Below are 10,942 nucleotides of genomic sequence, written 5' to 3'. Positions count from 1 at the left end.
CTTCTACCACTTCCTTTAGAACTTCATTCTACAGATTAACAGGGATAACTGTTAGGATACTTTCCTTGATATTCTGTCAAATTGATATCCTGGGGGTCTTTAAGAGGAGGGTAGATGAACACCTTGCTGGGGTCTTTTGACCCCAGTACTCTTTCTGCAATGGCAGGGGGTTGGACTTGATGATCTGCTCAGGTCTCTTCCGACCCTACCAACTATGAAACTATGACATTTTTAATTCTACTGTATTTCTCCTACTTTTAAATTTTTGTATTATATAATAAAATCTCCTCCAAACATTGTCCTCCCTCCCTTACCCAATCATTGCTTAGGCAATCTATGCACACCCATGGTGCCTCCCAAGTCTGAGGGGGCACCAGATGGCTGACCAGAGTAAGTCCCCCAGCAGCACTTCTGGTTTCATGTCTGGCACTTCCAGGGGGTGTGCAGCCTATCACACGGGGTGCGCGTGCACTCGCATGCACCCCCTATGCGTAGCCAATGTGCACACCTATTTATTTTAATCTTTCCTCAAAAGTCAATTCCACCAAAGCCTCTGCTCAATTACCCTCACAATGGATGAACAAAAACTTTTCTTCAATTTGAGTCCTAAGAAATAAAGCAAAAATTGAGCCAGTCCAAACTGAAATGAAAATTTCAATTCAACATAATGAAAAGCTAAAAATTAACTGTGGATCAAACACAAGGTTTAAAATCAATTTTGGTCATGAAAAAGTAAGCAATGAAAATACAGGGCTAGACTCTGGTACCGTTCACAAAGTGATGACAATGCATGCAGCTAATTCTTGCTCTGCCCCTGTGGTCCTGTGCCTTGGCTATTAACTCAAGGCTGTGGGAGACCTGAATTCATTTCCTTCAATGACAGAAGTAATATGAACACAGATCTTCCACCAACCATATTACTGGCCTTCCACAATGCTGTTCTGGGCTGGGTTGCTATCACTGCTTCTTGATGGCATTCCATTTTGTATAAAATATATAAATACTCACTGGATTGGGGACTGAAAACCAGATGTGCCCCTCCAAGGGTAGCATCCCAACCTTCAGGTCAGAGAGTCACGCTTGCACACTCTCTCATTCATTGAATATTTCAATATTATACAAAGTGGAGCAGCTCCAACAAAAAATATTTAAGGAAACTACCAAAAGGGTACCCTAATATTCAATTTATTGAATATTAATAAATATTTAATGGCTATTCAATTTTGTATTCAAGTGGCTATTCAATTTTCTCCTCTGCCTCTTCTTAGAGTTATAAACCTACATCTCCCACCTCCCCAGTAGGTGTCCTAACTGCTGGATATATGAGCAAACAACAACTTAACCATGTCCTCTTCTACTCTGGTACTCAATACCTTCCCCATCCCCTCTGCACCTGCCAAAAAAAGAAAAAAAATGCTTGGCTGAACTGATTCCTGAATTTGGGTTGAGTTCATGAATGTTTCTCATTGAACTGGAACATTTTTTCCTATAGCAAATTATTATCCACCAAGATGATTATTCCAGCTTTACTTTCAATTACCTCTAATGTAACCTTTTCCTTTTGGTTAGGTATTCAGAGCAAAAATTAATAGTCTTACTGCTACCATACTGTATTGCAAAGAATGTTTAATATCACCACTAGATATTTTTGGCATTCATACTTTTCCCCCACAACTCTCACTGAATGCCGATCTGGATTTTGCATCAAATGCATTTCCTATACTTCCCAGGCCAGTACTACCCTCCCACCCCTGCAAATAACTAATTCTGGTATATTTTACCCACAGTTCTGATGTTACCAAAGGAAATAATGCCAAGGAATAGACTTTTCCCATATCATAATATACTAATGAAATCTGTAGACAAAGCAGTTTATACACAGTAGTGTAAGACTGATGTAGGCATCATAGTCCAGAAATGATGCAAGGGGCAAGGATTTCTTAGGGTGATACCTTTTTTGGACCAACTGTGCAGTTAGGATAGAGTCTGGCTTCTTTTTCCTTTAGGTTGTGGATTTTCCATTGCAAACAGCACATTTTGGTATCTTCTATGTTACAGTTTTGTAACATACGTTTGTCCAATGTATCAGTACACTGATCTGGGGGCCTGCACCCCCTGGGAAGGCTGCGGGGCTGTGACAGACTTCTCAGGGGGTGCAGGCCCCCAGAGCTGCATGCAGGATGACAGCAGGCTGCCACTGCCAGCTGGGGCCAGTGCCAGCACCGGGTTCTTTCCAGTGGTCAGAGCGGCCTGTGCCAAGCAGACTTGGGTGCTGGCACTGGTCCCAACCAGCAGCAGCAGTATGCTGTGATCCCATATGCAGATCTGGGGGTCTGTGCCCCCCAGGAGGGCTGCAGGGCTGTGTCAGACTCCTCCCAAGGAGCCCAGGCCCCTGGATCTGCGCACGGGATGACAGCAGGCTGCTGTCCCTACCCCAGAACACTGGGATTGGAAGGGACCTCAGGGACAGATCGCAGACACTGGCCAGCTACAGATGTCAAAATCAGAGTGGTCCTTCCCCTCTCCCCTCCCTCTTTTAAGTTTGTTTCCCTGCAAGCCAGGCTTCGAAACTCCAAAATTTTCCGAAACGTTTTGGATGGTTTTGTTTCGTTTCAGAGATGTTTCAGAGCCTTTCATTTAGTTTTTACATTCAGTGTTTTGGGTGCCAAAATGCGCCAAAACCCCTCTGAAATAAAATGGCTGCTGAAGTTTCTCACAGCCCTAGTTTTTAGCCTTAAGGTGTGACTACTTCACTAAGCCGAGCAATACTAAGTCAATTAACATGTGGGTGGCTTACAGCATAAGCTGTAACAAGACCCAAACTGCGATAGTCTTCTAGCGAAACACAAAAGGTAGTTTTCTAGCAGTTGATAACTGAAAGATGCTTATAGATCCCCGCTTACTACCAATTTTCCCCAGGGGATGTCTTTGCTGCTCTGAAAAAAAAAAGTGCTTCTCTGATACAAAACAATCCATTTTTATCTACACTCACATCTTTGCTACCACTGTGCCATAGATGGCCTACTTCTGTATACTACAACTGTTGAATATGACAGCTGGCCATGTTACTTGTTGGGTTAGTTACAGGGAAAAGAAAAAAAATACTACTACAGTCTTCAAAGAAATAATATATTTTGCCTTGTTTCTAAGTTACATTTAAAAACTTAAGAGAACAATGACTCCTTACACATGGTTTAAATACTGGCCAACAGGCTTGTCTCCATCCATTACCTGCCACTGCACTTGAGGCCAGCTGAGGCATTTTTGCTGATCATCCGAAAATTCGAACACTAGGTGTCTGAAAAGAAAGCACTTTCTGTGGGATGCACTCCAGTATAACTTTTGCATCCTCTCCAGTCCATCAGTCTGACACTCATTTGGACTGGCACAGTTTAAGACTTATTTTACCAACAGTTTCTCTTGTTTTTGGTTTTTTGCCTTGAGCTGGGGGCACAGAATATAAAAAGTATGTATAGCAGAAGGCTTTATGTTGCTATTTTTCAAGAAGTTTACAAAAAGGAAAAACTATTTGTATTTTTCCCAGGACAGTCTTTTATACATTTACAGAGGAAAGTTAAATCTTATATCCTGCCTCTTACAGAGGGCATAACCAGGAATGCAAAGAAAGATAGAACATAAATTCCTTGGAATACTGCCTGGATGCATCAGTTCATCATGGTTAGAGAAGGGGGTAAGTCACAGAGGAATTCTCTCATAATCCAGTTAAGTGAATTCTCCTCACCTCCCCCCTCCCCATGATTGTTTTAGCATTATTTTTACTCATGAAACTGACCCCCAGTCCTTTTTTCTTTGGGGGGGGGTTGCATTTTTTATTTCCAAAATAAGAGAATACCCAATTTACATGGCATCCTTTTAAAATACCTTTCCTACTCTTTCATTATATAAAGTTACCAAAAGTGGTTAATCCTCTTTTCCTACCTTTCCTACTCTTTTCTATACATCTTTTTTGCTCTTTCCCTAGACCAGTGGCCTTATCAAAGGTAGAAGACGCAGACCAACCAGACAGATTCCCCACTACTGCAAAGAACTACCTGTGCCTACAAGAAGTTCTGCAGGACGGCAGAAGAGTATGCACCCCCTCTGTCCATGATAAAATAGTGCACATTGCATATCTATGGAGGTTTTTGCTTGTTTACTATGACAAGAGTATTTACTAATTGTTGAAAGTTAATCTTCATTAAGGTAATGCTCAGGAACCTCTCCACAATTCTTTGAACTCCATGCAAGTCAAAGTAGCTCCAGCTAAAGCATTTCCATGTAAAAAGAAAGACTAAATTATTTCCTCTTGCACATATTATTTATCTTTAATTATTCACCAATTCAATACATTTGAGCTATCCAAGATGAGTACTCTGTGAATAACCAGTGATGTAGCTTTACACTTTAATTCCCTTTTAAGTCCTTTTTTCCTCTGACATGTTAATTTAGAGTTTCTGCAATTTTTTCCCAAAAACACATCTTAAAAAATAATTTAAGATGTTTCGTTTAAATGCTACAGCAGGAAACAGATTTAAACACTGAATGATACAAATGTAAACATTATTTTCCATGAATAACTAATATGCTCTCAAAACATGACAATTTTTCAATATTAGAGTCCTACCTTCATATACAACTGATGGTATACATTGTTTGGCATAACCTTCCTATAAGTTTTAATTAGATATTGTGTATCTTGCACTATTTGGGGGTCGGAGAGGGGAAATATACAGCTAACCCTTGTCAAGAGATGCCTAAGCTTTCCAGACCAACTTCTACAAAAGACTGGGGGACATTAAAAAAAAAGCCACCATATATAAGCAATTCTGGTTAGGTCACTGGTGAAATAAAAAATTTTTAAGTGCTTTGCTTTTTATTTATCAAAAGATTTGTTATTATTTAATATTGTCTACCTTTTAAGTTTAAAATAGAGATGAAAGAAAAAAGAACTCTAAGCTAACCCCAAAAACAATACATTAAAATCTCTGCATTGTTCCCCGAATGTAGCTGTAATTTCAGTTTTTACTGTGGCTAACATGTCTTAAAAATACACCAGTTGCAGAGCAGCTGCTTGTCTTTAACAGCGAATGGTTTTATCTAGTATTAGCTCTAGGATGCAAAAAGCTATTAAACTTGCTTTATAGATCTACGTTATGGCAAAAAGCATTATTAAGAAGCAAGAGCAAATTAAAGCATTGGATAGCCTTGACTTTCTCCGATACAATAGAACATATGAAACCAGATTTGTGCTGGCTAAAATGGATATGCATTTTTGTGCTAATGCTGCTTCTCTTGCCAATTTCCTGTAGCCCTTTTGAAGATTTCAAACATACAATAGCTACTACAATCACTATAAGATACGCTTCTTTAACCTTCTTTCCTGCATGTAGTCACCTATTTTAAACAACAAAATATTAATATGGTCAAACTACAAGCTTTTAAGAACATTATAAAATGCAAGCCTACACTATACTATAGTAATTTTCTACGGAAACAAGCCACTGATTTATTTATAGCTCTTAATAAGAGCTAATTGGGTTACTTAAAAATAAATAGAAAAAGCAACTGTTGCTGCTATTTTAACACTAAAACATTCTCTAAAGTAATGTGCATACACACATACACACAAAAAAAGAGAACTACATTTAAAATGCTGTATAAATCAACGTTTAGGATGAAGGGTCAACAGGGGTTAAACTGTCTGTCTTTCTTGACTAAGTTCATAAATGTCTTTTCTAGCTGTACTTGAAGAAGCAATTGCAGTGTAACTTGGATATTAAAACCTCCAAGGAAACCGACAATAAAAGCTGCTAAGAATTTCACAAGTTTTTTTTTCCTTAGGTGTTAATTAAATGATCATTTAACACCGAAATGTAAACACAACATTTTCATCTACTGACAGCATAGCCTATTATAAATCCAGGGTAATAAAAGTCCTGGTGTTAATACTCTGAACCAAGTTCCCACAACACTCTAAGATGCCTTGTCGTGTCTAAGGTTAAGCATCTAGACACAAAACAAAGATTGCGCCTACTCGACTTCCAGTTCAATTTTCCCATCGCCCAGTGACCTAGGTAACACTTTGAGCAATAAAGAATAAATTTAATTTCTCAAGCATTTTGTGAGGATTAGGAACAATTGTTGGTCTGCAATGACTTCTTATCCTTGGATTCTTTTTCTTCCAGAGCATTCCCCAAGTTCTAAAAGAAAATTCTGATGGTTTAAGACACAGAACAAACAGAACTTTAAATTAGGCTTTTTTCAATCAATTGGAACTGTTGGAGGGGAAGCAATCAACCTTTCTTTGGATTTTTCTCAGCTATTCAGTTACTTCAAGCTTTAATCTTCTACTAGAAGAAACCTACTATCCTGGGTGGGGAGCTCTGTATTTTTTTTTCTATTTTCCCCTGCATTATTTACTCCTCTATTCTTTTTTTAATCAAGATGACATGGCTTCACTTAGGTGTCCACTCAGTACAAGCTGAGAGTTACAGATGTCCTCTTTATAACATTTCACACCATGTTTTGCACCACATAATAATGGCATTTCCTCTAACATACCTTTTTACTTTTCATTACTTCCTTCTCTGGTGTTCAGTTTCCTACTTAACTACTGCCTAAAAGGCTTCCTACATCATAGTTTACCAAAGCTTTCAAGGCTGCCCTCCAGGAACAACTCTGAGTCAAACCATTAACATAGTTATAGCTAAAGAGATCCAGAAAGAACAGCAAAGCACTGTGCTAATTTTCATATAACCGCAATATGTTATGCAAGTGTGTTCTGCTGTGACATCAGCAGTGTCAACACCAGACTTCCCCCATACACAGAAAGAGGTGTCTTTCTGAAAGCTTAAGAACATTAGGCACCCCTGAGATTAAGCAGCTTTTATCAATTTATTTTAAAATAATTCAGCAGTATTAAAACATTAGAATTCTTTTTTTTTTTTTTTTGCAGGGGGTGGGCTGGGGGGAGGCAGCTAGGATCAGTTAAGAAAATAATATGACTTGTATCTTTTAATTAAACACGTTCAAATACATACAGCAAATAGTGTAAGAGATTTCAAAACACAAAGAGATGCCTATGTTACTCACAGGAAAATGGCTTTAGGCCATATTTCTGTCTGCTTGGTGATTAACATGTTTTTTGAATTTATGTTAAAAACTATTATAAACTGTGTTGGAATGTTTGTTATAATGAAAATAAAATATTTTAAGTGTCCCATGGATATCTGTCATCTGAAAAATAGTATATTATGGGATTGAGGAATGTAGATCATATAAAGATTTAATTATTTGCTCATTTCCAGAGGCTAGTTTACAGCTATAAAATATCATACAAGTAATATCTCCTTGGCTGTAGGATAAAGCAGCAAGGTAGACAAAAAAATGTAAAATTATACTTTTATAGTTAAAGAAACATACAGGAAAATTTAAAAGCAATATGAAATCACTCCCCTAATTATCTCATAATATAACTAAAATGTGCATATGTATTTGAACAAGCCATCAAAAATAAGATCTCTTCTTCAAAACAAGAAGAGTAATGTTACTGATTAACTTTTTAGTAAGTATGCATGTTTCTCCTAGTTGATTTCTTAATATTACAACACTGTTTTCTATCAGTGGCCATTGTTTCCTGTAGCACCTGGCATAAAACACAGAAGACATGTCTAAAGAAGAGTTTACTCTCTGAGATGAAGACAAATGACAGGGAAATACACACAATATGCAATAATGCAATTGTACAGACTGTCAGCTGTCAAATTTCTCTCAAGATAAACCATTTTATCCCAAGACAAAGTGAGTGCCTGTTGTCTAGGAATAAATCTTGAAAGGGTTCATGGTATAAGAAATACTAACATACATCCTCGGACATTGCAAAGTGCATTTGAACAGTTATCCCAGGATTGTATTACTGAATCAATGCCACAAAAATGGCAATGCATTCAGCTGTTCTCTAAAACCTGATTAGAAGGATAATGTGTGTACATGTCAATTTCACGTTATTTCTGTTCCAGGATAGACATAAGCACAACTTGTCCAGGGACAAATTCAATACCTGTTCCTAGTCACAAAAATTGACCAACGTCAAGTGCAATGACCAACACTGCACATTATTTTTAGATGAGTGCACTTTAAGTTAATTCCAGTTCTACAAGTAATCTCAAATTTAAATATTGAGAACAAAGTTAAAAACTGCTACTTCTAAAATCAGAATGAGTTTAAGTATGTCTACTATAAAGCCACATATGCCATGTTCTTGCCATAATCAACTAGTTATTCTTAGGCTATAAAACAAATGTCATCAAATGAAGCAGATCCACCATGCTAGGATTTGTCCTGGCACAAGCAATAGGCTTCACTGAGCAAGACAGGCAGTATCCATTGTCCCACAGGGGCCCAGTCCTGCAGAACAACACTCAGGGCATGCCTCTACAAACAAGGAAACCCCCAGGTTTCCTTGCTTGCACAGGTGTGCCATGGGAATTTCTGGGTGTACCTCTACAAGTAGGGAACCCTGGGGTTTCCCCTGTTTGCAGAGGTATGCCCCGAGTCAGATTATCCAGGCATGCCTCTGCAAGTGGAAAACACCATGGTTTCTCCAGTCACAAAAGGCATGCCCCAGGTTGGAATCCCTGGGCAAGCTTCTGCAGATGGGGAAACCCAGGCAGGTGCTCCAAGGGTCCCCAATCCTTCATACTCCAGGAATTTCCCTGGACAGATCCATTGCAGAGGAATTCCTGGGGCATGCTGGATTGGGATCCTGAAGCCCTGAGAGTGCCTACCTGAGACAACGGGAGAGCACAGGCAACTCCAGGCTGCCAACCTTCTCCCATCTTAAAATAGATGTCTGCTGCAAAATAGCAGTGCAAGTTAATATTACCTTTTGTCACAGCTGCAAAACTGTACATTTGTGGCATAACAAAGGCCATGCAACTCTGTCTGCTTTCACTTTGTGCCACCATAAACATTTTATGATGGCACAAGAGGTGGCATCTGTTTGCAGCCTTACTGCTGACCATTCTTTTTGTTCCTGTTACAATATAGCTATTACAGTCTTGTAATGTGTTCCCGTATGGTTCTGGAGTCATGTTTGGTGTGGGGCAGGGGCAGGGGGAGATTTACAAAACATTCATTTGAAACATGCTCTGAGCACACGTTTGTGGTACTTTCAATCTCTATATAAATGCTACTTTAAAATGTATTACTCATATATTAGCCCTTATTCATGCAACTCCAAAGCCCCAGTAACCTATTTTTGCATCTACTGCTTTCATACAAGCAGAATAAGAGTTTCAATCTGAACCAAAATATAGGGCATGGGGAAAAATTTTACACACACATACACACTTTACAAGGCAACTTAATCTGCAGTATCTCCACTTCCTTAAAAAAAGTACATTCTGGTTTTTCCATCCCATAAACCAATACTGAAACACATGTATTAAAAGCCTGTCATAGTTAGCTTACCATGTATATTAAAAGCCTACTATATGCCACTTCTATACTATAAGAAAACTACATTTTGGAGAAGTCTTATCACTTGCAAGTCCGCCCTTTGGAAAAAGATACCAACAAATTGAAATCTAGATTTTTGCCAATGTAAAAAATTATAATGGTGTATAATGGTGACCTTCTTAAATAAAACCTTGAGCAATGCACATGCCCCACACTCCTAGTGAAAGGTGCTAGCAATTGTAAAACTATGGCAATATACGCAAGAGCTGAAACCTCCGAATACAGCTTCTGTCCAGCAGCAAGTCCTTTAAATCTACTTGAAAGAGGAGACCCACTCAGTAACATGTCTTATTATAACTGAAGACTCATTCTTGCTGCTCACTGGATTTAACCTCCAAACTACCCATTTGTATTTTGAATACAAGTGTTCAGAAGCTTTGCTCTAATTTGCTATCCCAAGGAGTTAAGAGAATTCTTAGTTACTTTGTTAAAGGAGTTCATCAGATGGTAAACCATCTTCCCTACCAAATACCTAATACATCTGTTTACTTTAATCAATATTTTAAATACTGCACAGATCTGTCATATTTCTTAAGTCTGCTATATCACTGCAATAGGTCATAATGAAACAAAGTAAGTTAATGAATGTTCAAATAGAAAGGTCTTGTTCCAACCACTTTCATGCACCTAATTTGTCACTCACCCCACTGACCAATTCTGGGTTTTGAAACAATCTCCTGTCCCTCAAAACATGCTATAGCTATAACAGGTATATATGTTAATGATGTAAATAATTTGTTATCTCAAAGCAGTTACAGAAAAGATGACTGCTGTCTGAAAAACTTTCATCCTCTTCACATCAAACATCTTCAGTGTTCCCAGCAATGGAAATCAGCAGTAGTTATCATGGCAGTTCCCTGGATGAGTAATGATGTCGATCTGACTGGACAACGGTAACCGTAGCAACTGTAACCTGCAATTCCTGCGTAACCATTGTTGGATTTATTGTGGCAGGGGCCAAAGAGGCCAAGAGTAAAATGAAGCAAAGAACTATGGTGTCTGACACATCTAGTACCACACACTTTAATCATAGCTGGCAGAAATTAATTCAGGAGGAATTTTTTTGCAGGGGCTCCCCATGCAGTTTTCTGCTTTTATTCCTGGCTGCAAGGATCTTAAGCCAGGCATCTCAAAACTCTGTGCTCCTTACACTTACAATACATTAAGACTTTCTTTTAAATAGGAATGTTTCATAAATGTGCTTCTTACAAGTTTCTCACTGATAGAAAGGGAAGGTTTACAGTAAAGGCAAGGAAGTGCCTAGATTACAATTTAAATGAACCACTCTTAAGGCTGTTCTTTTCCAGATCCAGTAGAGCTCAAGGTTGCAACTCGTATCATAAAATATGATCTGCCCAATAAGGGAGTTTATCAACTGAATTAAAACATTTCAATAAAGAAAATACACATTCTGTGTGTATAG

At 38.4% G+C, this 10,942-nt stretch overlaps 1 protein-coding gene and 1 long non-coding RNA gene across 2 annotated transcripts in view; one reads left to right on the top strand and one right to left on the bottom strand.

Annotated features, from left to right (window-relative positions):
* LOC109303791 overlaps window positions 1–4,806 on the top strand; it is a 48,812-nt gene extending 44,006 nt beyond the window's left edge. Inside the window, exon 2 of the long non-coding RNA XR_002099224.1 lies at window positions 3,988–4,806. This is a non-coding gene — a long non-coding RNA (uncharacterized LOC109303791). The remainder of the gene's footprint in view (window positions 1–3,987) is intronic.
* Window positions 1–10,942, bottom strand: part of SLIT2 (slit guidance ligand 2) — a 629,104-nt gene that overhangs the window by 569,330 nt on the left and 48,832 nt on the right. The gene's annotated exons all lie outside the window — the stretch shown is intronic.

Source organism: Gavialis gangeticus, unplaced genomic scaffold (genome assembly GCF_001723915.1).
Source record: "Gavialis gangeticus isolate Ggan-Ray unplaced genomic scaffold, GavGan_comp1, whole genome shotgun sequence".
Taxonomy (NCBI): Eukaryota; Metazoa; Chordata; order Crocodylia; family Gavialidae; genus Gavialis; species Gavialis gangeticus.
Note: the sequence above shows the minus strand (reverse complement) of the source record. Positions and strands in the feature narration are given on the sequence as shown.